Source organism: Ictidomys tridecemlineatus, chromosome Y (assembly GCF_052094955.1).
Source record: "Ictidomys tridecemlineatus isolate mIctTri1 chromosome Y, mIctTri1.hap1, whole genome shotgun sequence".
Lineage (NCBI taxonomy): Eukaryota > Metazoa > Chordata > Mammalia > Rodentia > Sciuridae > Ictidomys > Ictidomys tridecemlineatus.
In genome coordinates, this window is record NC_135494.1 from 19884370 (window position 1) to 19906201 (window position 21832).

Here is a 21832-nt window from a genome sequence, read left to right on the forward strand (position 1 = left end):
AATAACAGAAAAGCTCCTGAAAAAATCCTCAGACCTAGGTTTAGTTGGAGAATTCTAGCCAACATTTAAGATATTTTAAACAATCTCCAGAAAATAGGAAAGAACACTTCTGAGGTCATTTTAGTGGCTGGAATTGCCCTTGATCCTAAAACTAGACAAAGAGAGTACGAAAAAGGCAAAACTATATACCAATATCTCTCATGAACTTAGATACAGAAATCCTCAACAACACATTAGCAAGTTGAATCTGGCAGTGTATAAAATGAAATATATACACTATAACCTGGGAAAATTTATTTCTGATATGCAAAATTGCCTCAATAAATGCAATTTATTCTATCAATAGATTAAAAAAGAAAAAATTATATGATAGCTCTATACAGAAAAAAATTTTGACAAAACCCAACAATCTTTCATGATTAAAAACTCTTAGTAAACTAGGAAGCAAGGGAATTTCCTCAATCTAATAAAATTATGTATAAAACTTATAACTAATATCATGGTTAGTAGTAGAACACTGAATAATTTACTTCCAAAGTCAGGAAAAAGGCTCAAAAGTTGACTATTACCATTGTCATTCAACATAGTCCTGGAAGTCTTAGTTGCAATAAGACGGGAAAAATAAAATACAAAATTAGAAAGGAAGAAACATTTTTAAAAATCCCTATTTGCCAATTACACAGTTGTCTACATGGAAAATCCCAAAGAATGTTCAAAAAGACTACCAGAACTTACTGAGTTCAGCAAGATTCAGAATAAAGATTGATATACAAAGATCAATTGCTTTTCTATATACTAAACATGAACATATGGAAAATGAAATTTAAAATACAATACCATTTACAAATGTTCCAAAGAAAATGAAATGCCTAAGTATAAATCTAACACAACAAGTATAAGATTTATATGCTGAAAATCACAACACCTGCTAAATGATGTCAAAGAAGACCTAAATAGATGGAAAGACATACTATGTTCATGGATTAGAAAACTCTGCATGAGAAAGATGTCAGTACTCTTCATATCTATAGATTTAATGTAATTTCTGTCAAAATTATAAAATAAGATTATTTTGGACAATTTTATTCTAAAATTTACATGGAAAAACACAAGACCTAAAATAGCTAAAATAAAATTCTGAAAAATAAGAATCAAGTAAGATGAATTACTCTATCAAAAATTGAGATTCATTAGATAACTATAGCAATCCATATGGTATATGGTGAAGAGATAAACACACAGATAAATGGAAGAGAAATTTCTGGGCCCCCAGAAATGGGCTCATAAAAATGGGACTTATTGATTTTTTTAAAATGAGAAGCAATTCAGTAGAAGAAAGACAGTATTTTCAACAAGTAATACTGAATTAATTGGATACCCTGAGACAATAAACTGAACCTCAATCTAAGTCTCACACATTATTAAAAATCAACTCAAAATGGATTATTGACTTAAATGTAACTTGTGAAATTATAGAACTTTTTTAAAAAATGTAGAAAAGAATTCGTGAGACCAGGAGCTTAAAAAAAGCTATATTAAACCTGACATTGGAAATATAGTTCATAACTAGAAAAATTGATAAATTGAACTTCATCAAAACTTAAACTTTTGTCCTGTGAAAGACTCTACGATCTTTCTACTGTTGAATTTTGAGAGTTCTTTATATATGCTAGACCCAAGTCCTCTGTTGGACATGTCATTAGCAAATATGTTCTCCCTGCCTTACTTTTCTAGAGAGTAATTAATTGATTAATTTCTAGAGAGTCGAAAGCATGGAATACAATTGATTGATGAATTCAGGGGGATGTAGCTGGAGGTAAAGTTATTTCTCTTGGCCTTTATCTGAAGAGATGTTGGACTCAGGAACTGCCCAATAGCAGGTCTGCAGTTTGCCACATCCAAGCACCTGACTACAGGAAGTGCATCTGCCACAGATCCTGACACCTGCTGTGGGCAGAACACTCAAGCCCAGGGAGGGCTTAGGCACCTCGAGACCAAGATCCCTAGGTGCATTCACTTAGAGATGGGGGGGGTGAATCAGCCTGTTGCTTGTCATCACTGGACACACACTGTATGCCCTGCTGTGCTCCCAAAGTTTTCAAGCCACTTGGCATCCAGAATCAATGCCAGTACCATGGCAGGGCTGTACCATGCCACAGCCTGCACCATTCAGCTGCCCTTATTCTTATATATTGGGATCCACTCACCCTAGAGAGGCTGCCGTTCTCTGTCCTGGATTGTGCTTTGGCTCTCCTAGCTGAAGTCAAGAGGGGAAATTGAGAAGACTAAAGGCAGAAAATAGCGAGTGAGTTTCACAGTATTCTGGTATTACCTACAGGGCTTGCACATCGTACCCTGAAGTGAAACTCTTGCAGTCCTAGAGTTCCTAGCGATGTTGGGGTTGCTGGTCCAAGACGGGGAAGATGTGTTTTCCATTTCCTGCAGGCTTTCTTTTAAGCCAAATAGAAGGTTTTCTGACCCTTCCATTATTTCGAAGGGCAGAGGCTGAAAGCCTTTGGTGAAATTTAATTACATCCTCCACCAAATCCAATTATGACCTACACCCATGAAATCCCATTATAAATTTATTTTGCTTCATTAGAGATACATCAAGACAGGTCCTCTCCTAATCCTTTCTGGCAGATCTCCTAAAGAATGTTACTCAGAGGCTTTGCACTTATTGTTCATCACCCTGCAGTGCACATAAGCAAAAATGCAAATGACCTACTGTTAACTTACTTAATGACCAAGCCGGGGCACCTTCTTGCTGCTTGGTCAGAGTGCTTGTGTTGTAGACTTGTGTCTCAGAGCTGCTGATATCAAGTATGTGTGCTTCCTGGCTGGAAGCTTGGCAGAGGTGCTACTAATCCTGACGTCCTGAAAGCAAAGAGTATTTCTCCAAGCAAGTGAGCGCTGGGTCATTCTAGTGCCAGATATAACAGGCAGCCATGAGAACAAAACCTCTTGTACTTTTTCCATGTTTAAAACTCCAGATCTTAGATTCAGCCAAGATGTAGTGTTAGGACAGGCCTTGATGCAGGGGCTGAGGAGGCCAGCCTTCCTTGCTGGCCTGAGCTGTGCTATTGCAGCAGGCCCACAGAAGCTATCAAATAGTAGTGGAGTGTTAGCCATTGATCTTTTGTAGTTTCATTTAAACTTAAACTGAAGGGGAGGGGGGAAAAAGACCAAATTGTTATCAGATTTTTTACTTAAAAAAAAAAAGCAGATTATATAGGGATCTTAAAACCCTGATGGCATTTTCCTAAAGATATTCAGAGAATGAACAATGAATCATCATCAGATACATTTTTTTTTCCTTATTTGCAATGTTTACAATGAAAAAATTCAAGAGAAAGTTGGGAGACTAGTATAACAATGCAACAAAAAGTTGGGAGGCTAGTACAATCAAAATCTGGGCCCACCTGTTTTCATCATAGGTCAACAGTGTTGTCATATTAAAATTTCTACTTTCTTACCATCTATGCACGAGTTTAAGTGTGAGTGTGGGTGTGGGTGTGTGGGTATGTGCATGTGCATGCACACACAAAGCCATTTAGAAGTATATTGTAGACATCAAGACACTTCATCCCTAACAATTTTAACATTTGTGTTCTAAAATTAAGGGCCTTTTCTTATAAAACATCATCACACTTAAAAAATAAACATAATTCCATATCATCTAATAAATTCATCAGACATGACGAATCATCAACAGCATGAAAAAGAAAGTGCCAAATGGACAAAGAGAACAACTGGAACTACAGGAAGAAAAGCAGCTGCACGAATCACTGCCTGTAGAGATATGTGATGCTATTGAATAAGAACAGCCTGCTATGAAAAAGGGCATTCAGAGAATTCTAAAATGCCTTGAAAATTAAAATCACACAATTGCAAAACAGACACAGACAAAAACAAAATCTAATCTGAGGGTTAAAGGACAATTTGAGAAAAGTTCCCGATTTGAAGACCAGGAAAAACAAGGGAAAAGGAGTGAAAGGGCAAGAGATGTGAATGATGGGTCCAGGGGATCTGTGACATTCACTAGAGAGGAAGCCAAGAATATAGCCAGGCAGGCAAAACCAGAGATCTAAATAAAGAGTGTCCCAGATCTGAAGACAGGCACAAGCCTCAGGCATGGTGGAACCCACTGGAAAAGATCGGAGCCTTCAAAGAGCCTGGAGAATTTTATAACATCTAGTAAGGACAAAGAAGGACCCCAAGCCTCAGGCCAAGTCATATTAGATCACTTACTTAAAAGAGAGAGTCAGATTGACCTCAGGCCTCCCAGCAGCAGTACCAAGGATGCATCAGCCCTTCTCAGCTCTAATGTACCCTGGGGATCTTGTTCAAGTTCAGATTTTGGGGTGGGGAACTGTATGTTGCCAACAAGCACCTCAGTGATGCCCCATGACTGCTGGCCTATGGACCATACTTTGGAGGCAAGGGTCTGGAGTAACATTTAGAGTCCTGAGGGAAGTTATATCAAATGCAAAATTTCATAGCTGGTTGAATTACCAATGAAATATGAGGCAAAATAAAGACAGATTTTCAAATGCTCAAGAAGTTTACCTGCCATGAATTTGCTGAAAAAATATTACTTGTGAATGAATTGCAGAAAAGCAGAAAAGGAAACAAGAATTTATATATTTATTTGAAATTGTTGTATTTTCATTAACATATGTAATTGTACATATTAATGGACTTCAGTAGGATATTTCAATATATGCATACAGCATGCACTGATTAAATCCAGCTTCCCTTTATCCACCCACCTTCCCAACCTCTAGTGATCTCTTCTCTACATTCCTATCATCTTTTTTTTTTTTTTTTTTTTTTTTTTTTTAGCTTCTATGTATGAGACAGAATACGTACCTTTACCTTTCCGTGTCTGGCTTATTTCATTGAATATAATGCTCTTTAGTCCCATCCATTTTGTTACAAATGATAGTTTTCATCTTCTTTAATGATGAAAATTATTCCTGTGTATGTGTGTGTGTGTGTGTGTGTGTGTGTGCTTGCACGCTCGCATACACAATCCATTTATCCATTGATGGTCACATAGACTGATTCCATATTTTAGTTATGAACAGTGCAGCCATAAGTATGGGTGTACAGTTATGTTTTTGGTATGCTGATTTCATGTCCTTTGGATATGTACCCAGAAGAGGGACATTGGATCATATGGTAGATACATTCTTAAACTTTTAAAGAACCTTCATGCTGTTCTCTGTAGTGGGTGATCTCATTTACATCCTCACCAACAGTGTGAGAGCGTTCTTTTTTCTCCATATCCATATATTTTTTAAATTTTTTGATAGCAGCCATTCTAGCTGGGTGAGATGGTATCTCACGGCAGTTTTGATTTGCATTCCTGGAGGCTCATGACATTGAGCATTTTTCATGTATTTGCTGGCCATTTTTATTTCTTTCTTTGAGAAGTGTTTATTCAAATGTTTTGTCCATTTTTAATCATGGCTATTACTCCTTGTTCTGATGAATAGAAATTATTTTCTCTGGCTCTATAGGTTGTTTCTACACTTTGTTGGCTGTTACTTTCGCTGTACAGAAGGTATCTAATTTGACGTAATCCCATTTCTCTATTTTTCCTTTTGATTCCTCTGCTTTTAGGGTTACATTAAAAAAATATCATTGCCTATACCAATGTCTTGAAGTCTTTCCCCTCTGTTTTCATATAGTAGTTTTAGGACTTGCAGTTAGGTTTTTGATCCATTTTGAGTTGATTTTTATACAGAGTGAGAGATGGGGGTCAAATTATCTCTGTAGATGATATGATTCTATACATAGAAAAAAAACTAAAGGCTTCACCAGAAGATTATTAGAATTAATAAATAAATTCAGCAAAGCTGCAGTACATACAAAAATAAGTAGCATTTGATACACTAATAACAAGATTGCTGAAAAAGAAATCTTGAAGCAATTTCATTCACAATATGAAAATTCCAAAACACTGATGAAAGAAAAAGAAGAAGAAACACACAGAAAAGAAAAATCTTCCCACATTCATGGATTAGCAAAATTAATATTGTTAAAATGTCCATGCTATTCAAAAAAATTCACAGACTCAGTGAAATCTGCATCAAAATATCAATAAAGTTTTTCACAGAACTAGAAAAAAAAAACAATGCTTCAATTCATATGGAAGCCCAACCCAAGCCATCGTGAACAAAAGCACAAAGGTGAAGGCCTCACAGCACCTGATGAGGTCAGTACATCCACAGAGCACAGCAGCTAAAGCAGCATGGGAATAGGATAAAAATGACACACAGGCCCTGGAACAGCATAGAGATACCAAAATAACCCCACGTCTTCAGCCAACTGATCCTCAGCAAAGGTGGCCAAACCAGACCCTGGAGAAGGGACAGTCTCTTTGATAAATGGCGCTGGGAAAATTGGACATCCATGTGCAGAAGGAATGAAGAATTTAAGAGACAAGATGCTTTCTGAAGCTGACCCAAGAAGAGTCTGCATAAAGAAACACCTGGATGGTGGGCACAGGGCAGCAGAAAACCGTGAGTCCAAATTAGACCCGGAAGGCTCAGAGGTCAGGAGCATGGCCTGAGGAGGAAGTGGTTTCCATTGAGCACTTAGCATGATTAGGAAACAGGAAGATGGTGGTGGGGTGATGGAAAAAATGCATGTCTCTTCTTGAAATAAAAGAAAGAAAAGCCCACCAGGACTCCAGGAAAAACAGAAGCTCTCAAAAACAGCTGCTCCACTGTGTAACCCAGCTGTCCCCCTCCTTGGTCTATACCCAAAGGACTTAAAAACAGCATACTACAGTGACACAGCCACATCAATGTTCTCTAAACTGGAACCAACCTATAATGCCCTTCAATAAATAAAGAAACTGTGGTGTTTATTGCTAAGTAATATGAATATTACTTAGCAATAAAAGAGAATAAAATTATGGCATTGCAGGTAAATGAATGGAGTTAGAGAATATTATGCTAAGCAAAGTAAACCAGTCTCCAAAAACCAAAGGCCAAATGATTTCTCTGATAAATGGATGCTCATCCATAATGGGGTGGGGGGGCATGGGATGAATGGGACAAAGGGGAGGTGGAAAAGGGATAAGGGGTAGGAAAGATGGTGGAATGAGACAGATATTTATCACCCTAGGTACATGTATGATTGCACGAATGTTGTGACCTTACTTTGGATACAACCAGAAGTCAAAAATTGTGCTCCGTTTGTGTACAATGAATCGAATAGCACTGTCATGTATAACTGATTAGAACAAATAAATAAATTTTAAAAACCCAACTGCTGCAACCACAGAGCAAACTAAAACAGGGTGCAAGAACCTTGACCCTCTGCTGCTTCTAGGAAAACACCTACTGAAAACTGGAAGGGGTGCTGGAGGCAAGGGCCTGGCCAGGACACTTTTTACTTGTGACCCACCATTTAATTTGGTTTTGAATTTTTAAAATCAGTGGATTTGAAGCCATTAAAACATAGCATCTTTCTTAATATGAAGTAGGGGAGGGAGAAGGAATGAGGAGTAACAAAGAAGAGAAATCCTGTCCCAGAGGACAAAGTAATGCAACACACACATACACCACACACACCACACCACACAACACACACACACCACACACCACACACATACACACCACATACCACACAAGACACACACACCACACAACAGACACACACACACACACACACACACACACACACACACTTGTCTTCCAGTCTAAACACTCCACCACTGGGGAGTGCCAAAGTTCTCCCGTGACAAGCAGGACACTGGCACCTGGAATGAGCCCCAGGACCAGTCTGGTGATGGCAATAAATGAGGCAGGACCTTGAGCTGGAGGACTCAGGTTCCCTCTGCAGCAGGAAGGGCCCGCACAGCAGTTCTGAGAGAACATTCTCCGCAGCCCTCTGGCTGCAGGTGAGCCTCACTGATCAGCAGGTGGAGATGTTGAGATGCCAGAGGGAAGGCCGTGCAGGTGCCTGGGACCACAGAGGGGCATGAAGGTCAGGGCACCCAGACGCCTGGCCAGGGAGCCTGCCCAGCTCCTCAGGGCGGAGCTTCAGAGGGCCATGGGGCTGGGGGACAGCTCTGCACCCTGGAAGATCAGCAACCTCCCTCGTCCCCAGGCCTTCTGGAGGCCCGAGGACCTGCCTAAGCCAGCAGAGCCAGAGAAGAGTTCAAGGGACCTTCCCTAGGACCTGGGTGGGAAGTGACACCCTGAAGTACCTGTAGTGATAGCAGGAAAAAATTAGGCGGAGGCCAGAGGTGTGTGGAAGGAGGCTCAAGGGCAGACAGAGCCCTGGGTGGTGATGAGGTTGACGCAGGGTACGGAGGGGGACAGGGCAGCCACAAGCACTAGGGACTGAGGTCTAGCTGTCTGAGAGCAGCGGTGCCCAGCCAGGGCAGCGGCATGGCAAATGCGGGAAGAGGGGGCTTGAAAATCTGTTTGGGGGAGAGAATTGATTGAAAGCATTTCTACAATGTGAATATTCAATTTGGGAATTTGGGTGGACTTTGGGATTGTCTTTAAAAAGCTGACCAAGGTGGTTTGAGCAGACATTCTGTTTTTCTGAATCCATTGACCCCTATGCAGAGCTGACACTAAGTTTTTTCAAAACCAGATGTGGCTGCATCTAAATATTTAAAGCTCCCTTCAGGGCCTCCATGTGTGAGCTTTCGGAAAAAGGGAACCTTCTGAATCTGGGCCACTTGTTTATCTTTACTTCTCCTAGCTTCTCAGAGCGATGCCTTCCTTTTCCGTACAAATTCTGAGTTTGGCCACGAGATCAAATGAGATTGCATTGCTGTGCAAACTGGCAAACATGAGTTCTTGACAAAAATGCATTAATTGTGTGTTTTAATTCTGATGCTGATCTAAGCAGAAATTGTCTAAAAGGGGGTTTTCATTGGGATAATAGCCTAGTAACCAGGACCTCGGAGGGGCTTCCAGCCTTGGTCTTTGTACAGTTGTCCCCCTTTATCCAAGGGGCTGCCTTCCAAGACCCCCAGCTGGTGCCTGAACCACGCGCAGTGCTAATCCTGTGTATACTGCTTGTTCTCCTACGTACACACCTATGAGAAAGCTTCATTTATATGTTAGGCCCAGTAACAGCAATAATAATAACTAAAAATAATGAAATGATAGAAATACTTTAATAGAAGTTATTTAATTGGAACTGTTTATTACTAGAATTTTCCATCTGATGTTTTTAGACCATAGCTCACCATGGGGAACTGAAGCTTGGGAAGTGAGACTGTGGATAAGGGGGACTATGTATCTATAAGCTGTTGGCACCAAATAACATCAACTTGATCACCTGGAGCCAATGAGGGGGGGAATGTAGATTTTATAGAACCATAAAAAAGTGTGCCCAGTGAAAGGCACTGGATGGTAGGATGTGCTGCTGGAGGGCGGGTGGCAAGGCCACGGAGAGGAGTGGTGGAGGGAGTCGTGTCCCCAGCACAGAGCCAGCACCACCCCAGGGACCCGCAAAGAGCAGGCTAGGCCTGGTGTGGGGCAGCCTGCCATCCACTATTAGGACTGTTAATCTGAATCTCACTTGGTTTGTAGTTTCACTTGTATTTAATTTCATAGTTTATAGTTGAACAAGAGTTATAAACACAAGGTGTTTATATCTGGGTTTGTATTTGAACATGTTTAAGTAACATTAATTTGAAACAACTTCAGTCAATACGGGGGAGGGTTTTCCTCCTTGGGGAGGGCTTTCTGAGTTACTCAAGTTGCAGAAAACTTCATAGGATTTATTTTTTAATGTGTTCCTCATTGCCATTTATTTATTTTGTTGTAGATTTAAAATTTTAGTTACTTTTTCTTTTCAATAATAACTTTTTTTAAAGTGCTCTAGGAACATCTATTCCAACTGCCCTGAGCAGTTAGATGGTGTTGTGACCGCGGCCAGGGCTTGGGAGTAAGGAGGGGACTGGCACTTCATGCACCCCGGGGAACTTGCTGGAAGTGAGGGAGAGTGGGGAGGGAAGGAGCAGGGGGGAGACGGGGGTGGCTGGGGGTTGGGAAACCACCTGCGCACATCAGTCTTGGGAGTTCAGTGGGGACCTGTGGTCAGTGTGTAACGTCCCAGTAACATGGATAAAACCACCAGAACACCTGTGGTCCTCCATGGCCCTCCATGGTGACCCCAGTCAAGCTCGGTGACCCCAGTCAAGCTCGATGACCCCAGTCAAGCTCGGTGGCCCATCTGTCCTTCAGGCCCAAGCTTCTTTTCAGAGGTCAATTCCACTGAACTGACCCTGGAGTGCTTTTTGGATCTGTGTCTCAGAGTAGATGCTGCAAGCCCTGGGGAAAGACGGGGCTTCAGGGGAGACCTTGGGGTCATTTCAGAGATTTCTGGTGCCAACTGTGTAGGCGGCTGGGTGAGTGCCACACATTTTCCATATCTTTGGTGGGAGGTTGGAGGGTAGTTGTGCTCTGGAGCAGCCCCTGTGCTGGGCTCGGGCCATTCATCAGGGTAGGTGATGGCGAGGGGCAGGGCTGGGGCAGGGGCTCACTCCAGGCTTCTCTTAGGGGCTGTATGGGACCTTGGAAGAGGCCCACATCAGGGCCACCAAATCACTTGCCTCCTGGGCTAGGCAGGGCCCTAGATTACTGTGGCAGTCCTGGGAGGCTCAGAGAACAGAGAGTACCTGAACAAACAGAGGGTCCTCACCCCCTCCAGCTCCACCAGCAGCTGCCTTGAGGGAAACGGGTTCAGATTCCCAGAATTTCCATTTTTCCAAGAGAAGGTGAGCACACTATTTTTAATGGGAAATAACTAAGGGTCCAGAGGGAGCCTGGAGATCAAACAGAACTCATCTGTGGGGAGGGATGAGTCTCGCACCCAGTAAGTACATGCCCTTTACCGACTGCTAACTCTTCTCAGTGTTTCTACTCTGGACAACTTGGCCCTAGAAACCTGTGGAGGGTTTGGTGCCCCCTGGGGAGAGGCAAGAACCACGAGTGGGCTCACAAGTTTCCATCCTTCCTCAGGTCCAGAGCACGCATGGGGGATTGCTTCTAGTAACTGGCAGTCCCCAGGCTGGTCCCTCCAGGAGGCTGCAGAGGTGCTGGAGGAAGGACGTGGCGTCACCCACACTGACTAACCTTGAAGTCCCAGGCAAGGCTAGCCTCTGAGGGCAACAGCCTGCATCTGCAAGATGGAGGCATCATTGCGCCTCCCAGGGTTTCAGTAATTATTACCCAAAGTTTGCTCTTTGTTCCTGATGCCACTCTAATAACAAGGACACGTGGCAGGGGTTCACTTGATACTATATGACTATGGCTTTGAAACTTATACTTTTTTTTTTCGTTTTCCCAAACCTCCTCTCTGATCTTCTTTTCCCTAAACTTTTCCTTCCTGATCTCCTCCCTGATCATCTCTGATATTCTTTTCTCTAAAATTCTCCTCCCTGATCTTCATTTCCCTGATCTTCTCCTCCCTAATCTTATTTTCTCCGAATCACCTCTGTAAAAGCCCCTGTTCCTGCTGATGGGCAGAATCACAGGCTTTGGGACAGGAGTCCCCTGTGTTTCTCCTTTGCTGGCAAATCAATAAACCTTCTTTTTCCTTTTTTCTCAAAACCTGTTTTCATTACTGGATTGGCATCAGTTATGGACGCAGTTTTAAGAAAAAGGCTTTGCTAGCAAGGGAGAACCACAGGGTGCTCCTGCCCCAGAGGCTATGATTCTGCCCTTCCAACAGGGGGAGCAGGGGGCTTTAAAAGAGGTGACTCAAAGGCTACATTCCAGTGTTTTCTGTTGGAGTGTAATTCACTTGTTAATTTGGAAGAGAGTCATTTCTGAGATTTCTGGTGCCCTCCCTGAATTACGTGGGTTCCTGTGGTGAGTGTGTGCTCAAGGACAGATCACTCTGCCTAGGATGGAGAAGAAAGCTGATCCTGTTTTTTCCAGAAATCAGGGAGTGAAAGATAGGGAGGGAGGGAGAGATAAGTCGCAGTGCCAGAGCAGCGAGGGCTATATTCCAAGCATAAAGTGGACCCCTGTATCATAATCACTCCCATAGCATGCTTAGCACATAGTAGGGGCACAATTAAGGCTGTTTGTGGCACTAGATTACTAGTTCTTTCCTCCACACTGAACGCAATTTTAGCTTCTGCTAGACACCAGGGCTCAAGCCCCTGTGCCCCATGAACTAGCCGGGTCAAGTTCTAAGCAGGGGAGCCAAGTGCTACGCGGCGGTGCTGAGGGAGAGAGCCCGGCTGTGGCAGGAGGACTGCTGAATGGGGTCCAGGTGTGTGGATGGGGAACGGAGGGGAGAAGAGACCCAAGGAAGGGACAAGGAGCTGGAAGAACGTCTGTCCCCATGGTCTGCTGCTACCAGCCTCTCCTCCGGACCTAGAGACATGAAGCCACGACCACTTTGTGGTGTGTACAGATTCTGTAGGTCAAAAGCTATAACTAACAAGGGTCAACAAACCCCACCCTCACGCATAACTACAATGCACCAATAAAATATGGGTGGGGGAGAGCTTCGTGGGTGCTAGCCATGGGCTCCTTGCAACCACTTAAGTCTGCCCCGCAGCAGGAAAGCAGCCATCACCCAGTGAAATGAGCAGGCCCGGTGGTGTGTTCCCTAAAACTTCGTTATGACAGGAAAAAAAATAAAAAGTAACTCTAACAAGAGACAGCAGAGGTGGCCCATCTAGTAGCCTCCCGCCCTCCATGTCAGCCTCTGTGCCTTTCAAGTTCAGCCCTGAAGGCAGGTCCTCCCCTTGCTGCCCCTCTGTGCCTGCTGCACTTTGGCTTTACCTGTTACCGTGGCACGAACATGTGGAGCTCTCTATTCCTGCCTGTCTGCCCAGCCGCTGTCTGTCCCTGCCTTCTCTTCATATCCCAGTGACCAGTACCGAGCCTGGCATATAGTAGGTGCAGTTTAGGTGTAGGATTATTAAGAGCATGGACTCTGGGTTTAAGTCCCAGCCCTTCCACTTCTTGGCTGTGCTGATCCTGCTTAACTTTTAGCCCTGAGCTGTCTCTTGTGGGCCACAGGGTGACTCTATTAGCTCCCCAAAGTTGTCACAGGGTTAAATTAGTTATTCCATCCATCTAAAGAGTTGGAACACAGCTCAGCCTTAGTACACGCTCAAGAGTGCCTATACACAGTAGGTGCTTCATAAATGTAGCAAAACAAAGGAAGAAAACCCCCAAAGAAAACACTTTCATTGTCCAATTGGGAATAAAAATTGAAAAGATAAGTTAAATTGGGTCCAGATTTAACTAAAAATAGCAACAAAAAACTAACCACTCTTAAATTCAGTTGAACTATGTATAAATTTTTCTGGGCCTAAACATTTTTTTCCTTTGTTTAAAAATGAAATCTATGTTTAAGGCCCAGCGATTACTCGGAGCATCAGACATGTTGGTTTATAAGTTAAAGTAGTCTTTCTTCTCTTCTCCTGGGCTCTTTTCTCTCCCCTCCTCCCCCTCCCCCTTCCTCTTCCTCTTCTTCCTCACCCCTTCTCTTGTCCCTTCTTTCTATGGAATTTTTAAATATTCTCTTCTATGAACTGTTTCCTTGGGATACCCAGCATCTAAGAGAAATTAACTCTAAATTGGGTTCTGGAGAATCGTGCCTCTTGGTGTTTTTTTGATTTTTGCATCCCTGGATGGCCCCTGGCCTGCCTTCATTGTTCCAGATACTGCAAATAAAAATATAGACAACCTAAGACATTCTTATTTCAGGTAAACAACAAATAATTTATTAGTGTATGTCATGTTCAATATTTGGCTGCCCAAATATTACTAAGGTGTCCTGTGTTTACTGTGGCAATCTCATTGGAGTCCCCAGGACAGGGCCGGCCTTGTGCCGCTGCTCAGGCCCCTGCTCAGTTGACTGTTCTGTCCTCACAGTCTGGAAATGCTCAATCATTTTTTTAACAAAAGGCTCCCCATTTTAATTTTGTATGGGGTCCCCAATTATGTAGCTGGTCCTGTTTCAGCCTTGGAAGAAAACTCTCCTTGTTGGACTTTTTTGTTTTGGGGGGGGTGGTACTGGGGATTGAACTCAGGGGCACTTGACCACTGAGTCACTTTCCCAGCTCTATTTTGTGTTTTATTTAGAGACAGCGTCTCATAGTTGCTTAGTGCCTTGCTTTTGCTGAGGCTGCCTTTGAACTTGCAATCTTCCTGTCTCAGCCTCCCCAGCTACTGGGATTACAGGTGTGCACCACCGTGCCCAGCCCTTGTTGGACTTCTTAATCCAAGTCTCACTGTACCTGGCATAAATCAGGGGAATATTTAGTGTAGAAATGCTGGTTGCCTCCTAGATGTCTTGAAAAGCGATTTGACTTAAAACCACTTTTATTGGTGTTACACAGTCCATGCTGCATGATGAATGTGACATTGATTATGAACGTGGGCTTCTGATGTCATCGTTCTACACAGTTGCCACACTCATCGCTTCCAAATGTAAGCTACAGATGAACTTGATTTCTCCTGCAGATGGGGCCTTCCTTACAAGAGAAGGTGGTGGCTGTTCTCGTTGCTCAGGTGGCCTCTCGTTCTCTTAAAGAAAGGGCTCCATCAGGCTGAGGTTGTGGCTCAGAGGTAAAGCACTCACCTACCATGTGTAAGGCATTGGGTTCGATCCTCAGCACCACATAAAAATAAATAAAGATAATGTATCCACCTATAAGTAAAAATAAATAAATAAATAAAATTTAAAAGAAAAGAAAGGGCTTCTGAGCAGATAGACCAGAAAATGAAGAGTTCAGGACCAGAAAACCATAGAAACAGCTGCAGAGGCATCCCCCAAACCGCACGCCCCCACGAGAGAAAGCGCATCCCAGGTCGTCTCAAGGAAATCCGGCATGCCCTAGACCCCTGACTTTGCTCAGGATGTAATCACTGCAAAAAAACTGACGTTTCATTTTTAAAAAGGACTTACTCGGAGGTTCATTTTAACTCATGAAATCTTGACTACAACTAAAAGATCCCATGAATAAAAATGGTAGTGAGTTTCCTGGTTTTGACAATCACTTTTGTTATATAGAAGATCACTTTTGGTGGAATCTAGGTGGTGGTGGCTAGAGAGAATATCTCTGTAATATTTTAATTTTGCAACTTCTGGTAAATCTGATTATTTAAAATAGAAAGTTAACATACACACACATATGTGTTTGTATGTATGTATGTGTGTGTATATATACACACACACATACACATATATACATACATATGTGTGTGTGTGTACAACCAGTATGCTACAATGCTATATTCAGTAATATATCTAAAAGGTGAAAAACAAATGCCTCTTCATTGCAAGCTCTGTCTAGATGCTCCCTGATCTATCTTTGCCTCCTCCTTGTAGTTTGTCAAAGTCCTGGGTCTAGAGATGGCAACCCACAAACCTCATGGTAACTGATGGTTTCAATCACTTACCTTTTATGATAGGGCCTCGACAGCAGAAAACACCTCTTCTTAAAAATTACGTTGGCTTGTCTCATGACCTAAAAAAGAAGCAAGCACCCCCAATGGGTTATCTTGTCATGTAGGCCAGGACCCAGCTTCTCTCAAATTTAGCACCTGAACTTGATTGTTATGTCATTCTAATTTTAATACTAGTTGGAGTGAGCTAATTTTCCCAATTTAAGTTGCTTAAATCAGAAAGGTGGAAATGACCACGAGGGAGATTTTAAGGGAGGGAATGTACTAGATGAGATTCTGAAAACAGGAAGCAGACTCCTCAGCTCCCAACTCTGTGGTGCCTGTCTGGGGATACAAGGAGGGACACTTGGCCCTCTCAGTGCTTAGCTTCTGGGTGGCAGGTAGACCACACACCAGCAAAGAAGTGGTGCTGTGTCCTCAGGTAGCAGCAATTGCTACCAAGAAAAATGGAATGAGAGAAAACTATGGAGGATAGAAATCAGAGAAAGCCATTGCTCAATGCTTGGAATGAGGTTGCTTTTATGGAGGTTTTTTTTAATAGAGAGAGAAGGGTTGGAGCATTATACACCTAATAGATTAGCAGGAACAAAGAAGTGGACGTGTCAATCCTGGTGAGAAATTAGTGAAGCTGAACTTGACTGCCAAATCATGTTAATTTCAGCCCTAGTTCAAGTTTGTTCCTTTTCTTACTTTCCCCACTGTTGGCAGTGTTTGATTTTCACACTTATTTTGTATAGCAACAACCATAAAAATGTTCCTATTCTTTGATGCGTAATTCAGTGACGCGCAATCCCATGGGATCTAATGCATTACCAGAGATACCTAATAACACTCCCTTTACTATCCTGAAATGAAATCATGGATCATAAAATCCATCTAGAGACATAATTTTCAGAATTCGAGGCAATACTTCAAAGAAATCAAAGAGACATAATTTATAATAAAGCAAAAAGAAAAATCACGGTAAGACATTCCCGTGCCTGCCTCCATACACAGGATTACCAAGGCAACCTCAAATGCAGACCGAAGCCCAGGCCTAAGGACCCTTGGCAGCAGGGACGTTGCAGGTTTCCATGGAAACAGGAAAGGAGAGAATAGCCAGAAACATCTGTATCTTCATGGGGAGGGGAGTTAATCCTTCCATGACCCTGGGACTGGAGAGCCTGACAGCCTCCGTGTCACTGCGTCAGGCCTGGGCTCTCACTAGCCTGCTGTTTATCTGGATATATTGATGTCAAGGTTATTGACAGTGTAAAATTGGAAAGAACCTAAGTGTCTTACTGAATGGGAAATTTTTAATTAGCATGATTTATTCAAACAAAGAATACTATATAGCTATTAAACAGCTAAGCAGAATCCTATATAGCAATGCAAAATACCCCAAAATATCACATGATATACTATTAAATGATAGCATATATAAAATTTTATATAATTTCTGTAAAACCATTTATTCAGTGAATAAGGGAAATTTTAAAAATAATAACCAAAAGAGAACGAACTAGCACTCTACTGATTAGTTAATAAATCACCCCAAACTTAGTACTTTGAAACAACAGTTTGTTAGCGCATAGTCACAGAACACCAGCAGTTTGGGCTGGGCTGGCTGTTGGGGAGGCTGGTTGCGGGCTGTTGGGGAGGCTGGTTGCGGGCTGTTGGGGAGGCTGGTTGCGGGCAGCTGGGTCAAGATAGCCTCACTTGTGTCAATCTGTCAGTGAGTGAGCCACAGACTTCTTTGAACAAAATCCATGCAGTATTTTAGGCCCGAATTATATCTTTAAAGCTGCTGATGGGGCAGGGGCAGTAGAGATGGCTTAATTTGGACATTTTAATATTATTCTCTAAAGGCCTAATTAACCAGAGAATGTCAAAGGCAAAGAAGAGAACAGACTGGCCATCTGATCTGCAGAAGGCAGGCAGCTTTCATCCGACATGTCAGTGAAAGTATTTGGTTCCAGGACCAATGTTGAGGCTGAGGCAGGCAGGAGGCCGAGCTAGTTAGAAATCAGCCGTGGGGGGAATCGGAGTGGTGGGTAAACACAAGGCATTTGCCATGGGCACTGGAGGTCCCTGGAAGGAAGGGGTCTTGCTCTTGATTCCTTCCAAGGAGTTGCTCATAGGGAAACTGCCTTATCCAGCGGCAGTATTTATAGGCACTCTGGCCTCTCTACCTTTCTGAGCATGACTGAACTCTGCACAGGTGGTGGCCCGGGAACTGCTGGCTCAATACACCAAACAGCACAAAGACCAACCACTCGCTGGCCTGCTCTGGAGCTGGGTGGCGTCTGTGAGTGACAAGCTGAGGACCAGGTATGTATATCACTCAGGGTGTCCTTGTCACCTGCCTTCAATATCTTATTATCCAACCTAAGTTTGCAAAATCTTGACATGCCCAACTTACTCTGGTTTGAAATTTTTTACTATCTAATGTACACAAAAATGTGAATATGTAAATTGAATGCTTTTGCAACCTCTGACCATCATAAGAATTCAGACAATGCTGATTTTCTTCTTTCTCCTCATGCACCTTCTTTCTTATACACCCACTGCTCCTAACGCATTATAGGTTTTAACCCTCAAGCCGCATTAAGTAGGTTTTTATTTTCATTTCATCAATGAGGAAACTGAGGCACGGAGGTTAAGTATTTGCTCATGGTTGCATGGCTAATGAATGGCAGAGCTGGAATTTGACGCCACAAGCAGGATACATGATTTCAGGATGCTTTTATCATTTTAATCAGTTTTTTTGTCTTAGCATTGTCTGTAAGCTCTAAAGATAAGGCATAATATATGCTATATCAGGGACTTCCTGTTTTCACTCAATATTTTGTTTCTAAGGTTTATCCAAGTTGTTATATGTGGCCAAGAAGTGTCATATCATCCCCAAATAGTCCATCATATGTATATACCGTAATTGGCTAATCCATTCTAATCTCCAGTATTTGCGGACCTTTAGGTGTAAGCAACATTTTGATATTTTGCACAAAGTTGTTACAAAAAAATCTTGCTTATGTTTTCTGGGGAACCCACAAGAGTTTGTACAGGGCTTTCAAACGTAGTTGACATGATCTAGAGTCAAAAATGCATTTCAATCATCACAACACCCAGAGCCCTCCATCCCAGACAACTGAAGCAAACTTTCCAGGAAACAGTGCCTGTCCTGCTACTCATGTTACTGTCTGGTGTTTTTAAATTTTATTTTTTAGAACACTGGATATCAATCTTTTAAATGGATTTCATGGCCCATCCGTGATTTGCAACCTGTTGTTTGAAAAACATTCCTCTAGGGTAGATATCACCCAGAAGTGGGCTTGCTATTGTGGAATATGCCAATCTTCAACTTAACTAGACAGTGACAAGGTATTTTTCAAAGTGGTTCTACAAGTCTACCCTCCTGCCCGAAGCACACATTCTGTAGAGCCACAGCTGATTCTCCTCAGCACTTGATCTTAAAAGATTTCCTAAGTTTTCTCAATGCAACATAAAAAATGATCTCCTATCAGGATTTTAAATCGCATTTTCCTTATTACTTCTAAGGCATACCGTGTTTTCCCCCTCTTCATTTTCCTTATGTTTTTCTTCTTTGGTGAAATGCCTCTTCATGTTTTTATCCATTTTTTTTTCTATTTTGTGTGTGTATGTCTCATCTTAGTGATTCTGAGGGGTTCTTTTTTCTATGTCACTATAGATGCTACAACCCAGTTAGTGGCTTTTCTTATACTTTCTTTGTGGTATCTTTGGATGAATGCAAATTCCTGAATTATAACAATTTAAGTTAAGATTATAAATTTTTAAACTATAATTCATCCTTTTCTTTGATATTCAACACTTTCTTTATTGTCATGAAATATTAATTTTTTTAAGTCTTGAGAGTTTCACATTTCATGTTTAATTCCTGAATTCATTGGAAAATTTTGTATGTGCTTTGAGGAAGGGATCTAATTCTATTTTTTTTCTCAATTTTCGGAGTTGTTTGTTGTTCCAGTACCATTTAATAAACTAACCATCCTATCCTAGTTATTGGCAATACAAACTTGCTAAAATTTTCCTTGAAATGTATTCAATCTATGGATTTGCAGAAAATTTAACATGTAAATACTTTTCTTACTCTGGCATTTGTTAAATTTCCACACATGTGGGAGTCCATTTGGGGGTTATTTTGTTCCTAGAGAGAGTTTGTATATTTTTGACCCAACAAACAGGTTATAATTACCCTGTCTTTATGATAAAATATTACTCCATTATTATAGCTGAAATACAACTTAGAATTATGTATTTCCCTATAGGCACACACACACACACACACACACACACACACACATATAAATTACGTATTTAGAATTTTGTATTTCCCTATAGCTATTGATATCAGTTTGTCAAATTCCTCCAAAAGAAAACAACAGTCTTATATACTAAAGGCAGTGTTGTAAGAATGAATGTATATTATCATAGTTGGATGTAAGGTGTCCCCCAGAAGCTCATGTGTGAGACAAAGCAAAGTTTAGAGGAGAAATGGTTGTGTTATGGGAGCCTTAACCCAATCAGTAAAAATGCCCTGACAGGATGAACTAAGTGGTACCTGAATGTAGTAGGATGTAGCTGGAGGAGGGAGTATCATCGGAGTGTGCCTTTGGGTATATATTTTGTATCTGGCAAGTGGAATCTACCCCCCCCCATTTCTGATTATCATGTGAGCTGCTTCCCTCCACCACACCCTTCTGCCATGAGGTTCACCTCGAGCCCTGAGGAATTGAGACAGCTGCCTATGGATTCAGACCCCTGAAACTGTGAGCCCCTAAATGAACTTTTCCTCCTCCACAATTGTTCTGGTCGGGTCTGTTAGTCACAGCAGCAAAAAAGATTACTAAAACATGTATGAAGTACCCAGAGTACTCAAATTAACAAAGACAGAAAATTGATTATAGGGGCTAAGAGAGATGCATAGCCATTATTTAATGGATCCAGGCTTCAGTTTAGAGTGACAAAGTCCTAGAAAGGAATGAAGGATCCACCAAAATGATTAACATGACAAATGCTTCCACATGTTTATTTTACCACAGTTTTGAAAACTTGCTAAAATTTTCCTTGAAATGTATTCAATCTATGGATTTGCAGAAAATTTGGCATGTAAATACTTTTCTTATTTATTTTGTAAATAAAACAGATATTTTTTCTCAAAGATTTTAATCTTCTAAGAATCTTCTAGGGTTGTACAATTTTACCCATACATAGTATATCCTCTGATAGATTTTTTAAAATATTTATCTTTAAAATTTTTTTTCAGTTGTAGATGGACACAATACCTTTATTTTGTTTGTTTTTATGTGGTGCTGGGATCAAACCCAGTGTTTCATGCATGCTCGGCAAGTGCTCTACCACTGAGCCACAACCCCAGCTCCCTTTTGATAGATTTATCATTGTTTTGTTGTTGTTAAGAGAATTTTTTAAATTCTATTTTTGCTGTTGCAGTTGGCTTTTCTTTCATTCTTCTTCTCCTCCTTCACCTCCTCCTCCTCTCTCTCTCTTTCTTTCTCTCTCTCTCTCTCTCTCTCTCTCTCTCTCTCTCTCTCTTCTCTCTCTCTCTCTTTCTTTTTTTGGTACCCTGGATTGAACCCAGGGGCACTTAGCCACTGAGCCACATCCCCAGCCCTTTTTATTTGTTTAGTTTTTATTTTGACATAGGGCCTTTCCAAGTTGCTAAGGCTGGCTTTGAATTTGTAACCTTCCTGCCTCAGCCTCCAGAGCTACTGGGATTATAGGCAAGTTCTACCATGACTGTCTGCAGCTGGCTTTTCTAAATAAATCTGACTGTAAAAATTTTCTTCTAAATGTATCTAGATTCTTTGTTTCCCCCCACACACAGGCAATCATATCATTTGCAAATCATGATTTTCTATTTCTTCCTTTTTAGTTGTTTTTCTTTTATCCTTTTCACATCTTACTGCAAGGCCAGGAACTTTGGTGCAATTGGAGTAGAAGTAGACAGAGAAATTATTTGTTTGTCTAGTTCCTGGTTTAAAAAGATGAGTTTCACTGTTAAAAATGTTGGCTGGAGCTTTTGCTAGACACACTTGTTATCCTAAAGAAGCTCCATTTCTTATTTTTAACACATTTGCATTATTACTAGATGATGAATTTTTCAAATGAGTTTGCATCTAATGAAATGAACCTACCTTTCTGTATTCTGTTAATTTGATAAATGACCTGTCAGTCTCCTGGTGCTGAACTACTCTGACATTCTGGGGAGATCCTTGGCTTTCTCAGGCTGGGTTATCATCTTCACGTTCCTGGGGCTTGGCTTATTCGAATGGGAGCAGTTTTATACTTATTGGCTCATAATTTTCCGTTCTTCAACGTCCCTGGTTTAGATTGTGTCAAGGTTTTACTAGTCTCCTGGAGCTAGTTTGGGA

At 41.6% G+C, this 21832-nt stretch overlaps 1 pseudogene; it reads left to right on the forward strand.

The window, feature by feature from the left end:
- The window catches only part of LOC144371858 (acyl-coenzyme A oxidase-like protein), a 199913-nt pseudogene that overhangs the window by 171795 nt on the left and 6286 nt on the right, over positions 1-21832 (forward strand).